The following is a 3,757-nucleotide window of genomic DNA, read 5'->3' as shown; positions in this document are numbered from 1 at the left end:
TCGGCTAAAATGAGCAAAGAGACAGTTTCTGGTAAGGGTGTTGCAAAATGACATTCAAGTCTTACTTTTCCTTGCTTTACTAGTGACAGATAGTTGCCATCTGAAAAATGAGGTTGTAAATCGAAACAGAATAATGCATATCCATTGTTGAAGTCCGATCTTGTTATTTCATTCCCCGCATCTCCACCCAACTTTCCACAGTTTTCAAACATTTTCACGTATGCTGCAACATTTGTTGCCCCCTGTCTTCGTTAAATTGTAGTTTCAGAGGAATTCCATCTACAGGAACTCCATCACAGTATAGAGTTATTTGTTGTAAGTCAAAATGTTGAAAATTCCTGGGATTGAGTTGATAATCACCATTCACGGCGTTTGTCGAAGTTAGACCCATAATGATTCGTTTTGGTTTCACGTCTTGGAAAACGTTCTCCAACACTGCATTCGTACTACCCATCATTAGAGTGATATGTTTCATCACTGTTTTGGTATAGGGATATTTAGCATTCGTTGATTTCAATGCTTCCGAATGAACAAAAATGATTGCTGGATTGACCTTAATTTTACACACTTTATCGACAATCTCTTTAATGACAACATCATAGTCAGCATCGTCTTCGCTCGACATCAGACAGAAACTCTTGTACTTCTGAAACGTTTTAATTTTACGTCAACCATATTCAATAAGTAACGATCCATTTCAAAGAGATCGTGAAACAACATTCCCTCCATATCAATGCTCATAATCAGTTTTTTCCTTTCGTAAAGACCAGTGTTTGTGTCAAAAGAGTCCATGTGTCCACTTCTGTCCTTATAAAACAACGCACTCGTTATTTGTGATGCTTTTGCATCTTGTCCATAATCAAGTAGCGTTTTCATCATGCATTTGTACGAGTAGCTGGTATTACTGGATGATACCAGTGAACCTAGTAGGTAACAGTCGACCTGAGAAAAAAGTGCATAGAAAAATCCATTTACTGGTGCCACCTTTGAATCTATAGCGATATTGTCTCCATTGCTGTGATTTACTCGCAGCTTAACGTATAGTTTCGATCGTCTAAGGTCGATGTATTCAAGTCCGTTCTGCGCACACAAATTAAATTCTATGGGGTTGTAGGCTGTTACCTGTGATGTGGGTCGACATTCTTCATACGAGATTGACTCAACTCCTAACTGGTATGGAGGTATCTCGAAAACTTCTAATTGTGAAGGAATAGCTTCGGTGAAGTTGTACTGTGATGTAAGTTAAGCCATTCTTAATTGGAAAAACGTCTCGTTTCGGTTCTCTTTTCTTATTGCGGGTATTAGCTCCACTGGTGGTTGGCTTATGACTGGTCTTTCGTTTGAGTTTTTTCTTTCTTTTATATGTAAACCCTCATCTTCTAAAGACTCTTTAGCCATTTCAACCATTTGCGCACTTGGACTAACTAGACGAAGATTGCACTTTTCATTAGATTTCAACGACGTTGACGGCAATCTTTGATTTTGAATAGGTATCATAAAAGACTTATTACGCCCGGTATTTTTCATGTGCGTTATATACGTTTTATTATTCCCCTGCACAACATTTTGATAATATTTCGGCCACTTCTTCATGCTTGGAATGTACATTTTGTCTGCATTCATCGTTGATGCTTCCCCGTTCTTTTTCTAATATGTAGTGTACAGGACAGACGTTGAGTCAAAAATGACGCTTGTTCTGCACTTTCGTCAAAAATATGTATTTCTATGTCGCGGATTTCAGTTTTTTCATAGGGACGAAAATAGGGTTAGAAAAAACGTAATTCCAGGTGTTGTTTGGTGTAGGAAACACACGTCGTAAAAGTTAAAACTGATTATGAAACAGGCTTACACCCAAACACACGTCACAAAAAAATGTATAGTTCGTGTATGTTTTTTTTAACATTTGAAATTTTCTCCTCGGAATAAAAATCAAAAACAGATATTTCCCACTTCCCCTCTTAATACAAAGTGTCACTTAGGTGAATCTTGAAATTAGAAGGTGTATTTTCAGGATAATACTTATTTGATTGGTCGTTGATTAAGAAAATAATTTGCTCCTCATCAATATCATTGTTTGTCATGATAGTGTTTGAATGTCTTCTTCGGGAATGTATTGATTATATTTATCAGGCCAACCTTGAAATTCACATGAAAACTCAGTCTTCCATCGCCTTTTTCGCTTTTTAAGAACTTTCTCTACGACCCATAGTGCTGAATCTGATTTATCAACAGCTTGAAGTTCAGAAGAATAGTATTCACCTAAAATCACTTCATCGTTATAAAAGGAGCCCAATTTATAAAGGTTGATGTTCTCATCCGTCCATTTTTGACTATAACTTCTGTGAAAAATGTGTCGCGTATAAGCAATTCTAACAAGAGAACCGATTTTAAATTTGTAACTCTTTCGTTGTTGCATTCTTTTTTTTTCTCATCGAATCGAGTTGTTTCGTGTTTTTGGTATTTGGTCGACTCATCTAATCATGTTCTCTTTTAAGTAAAGTAACGATAAAATTTGTTTTTTATGGTTTATATCACAAGCTCTGCATAGTTTGCTTTTATCTCGTTCTTAGTTACAAAATGTCGCACTCCCCTTTCCTTGAAAAGTTTTTGAACAACCTTCGACTTGAAACACCCATTAACGTCCGAGCGGATCTTGTCTACCTTTGCTGATTGGAGAATTTTTTCAAAAGCTTTGGCTATGTCAACACCTTTATTACTCTTTGATTCTTGCATCCAAAGACGACGACTAAAGCAATCTATGGCAACTAGTATAACATTATGTCCAGAGTTCCATTGTGATAAATTATTTACTTGCATTCGGTCGAAGTCCATTAAGTTACCAATTCCTGTAGTATACACACGTAATCACAGAAATAAACAACTATAGGTTACCGTACGGCCTTCAACAATGAGCAAAGCCCATACCACACAGTCAGTTATAAAAGGCCCTGAAATGACAATGTAAAACAATTCAAACGAGAAAACTAACAGCCTAATTTATGTACAGGAAATTAACGAAAAACAAATATATAACACATAAACAAACGACAACCACTGAATTACAGGTTCCTGACTTGGGACAGGCACATACATACAGAATTGGGCGGGTTTTAACATGTTAGTGGGATCCCAACCCTCCCCCTACCTGGAACAGTGGTGTAACAGTACAACATAAGAACGAACTATAAAAATCAGTTGAAAGAGGCTTAACTCATCAGATGGATAAAACTACAAATACTACAATTACAAGTGGACGTGGCCGGGTACTTGTACATCCAAACAACAAAAAGACACTAAGTATGTATGTTTACATCTCATTGACAATATTCCACTCATAATAGTCCAATTTCTTTTGTTTTCCTTATTTGTTTTTTTTATCATGTTAGATAAGTGTGTAGCTATGAATAGCATGTATGTATACATCTCATTGACAATATTCCACTCATAATAGTTTTAAAACTAAAACATAAAGAACTATTAATAAATAAGACAAACAATGGTCAGAGTTGAAAAGTATTTTAATTGCTGTCTTACTTTTCTATTTTGATTATATTTTTTAGAAAAGTTCATTTTCTTTCCAACTCTTATTGTATGTTTAACCAAAATAAATCAAGTTTCAACTAAAGATGAGATATCTGTACATTGTTTAACAAATATAATACAAGATCCAAAAGTATGTATGTTTAACAAAAAAAATCAAGTTACATCAAAAGGTGAGATATCTACATTTTTTAACAAATATAATACAAGATCAAAA

Source organism: Mytilus californianus, unplaced genomic scaffold (genome assembly GCF_021869535.1).
Source record: "Mytilus californianus isolate M0D057914Y unplaced genomic scaffold, xbMytCali1.0.p SCAF_8, whole genome shotgun sequence".
Lineage (NCBI taxonomy): Eukaryota > Metazoa > Mollusca > Bivalvia > Mytilida > Mytilidae > Mytilus > Mytilus californianus.
This window is presented reverse-complemented; position numbering follows the sequence as displayed.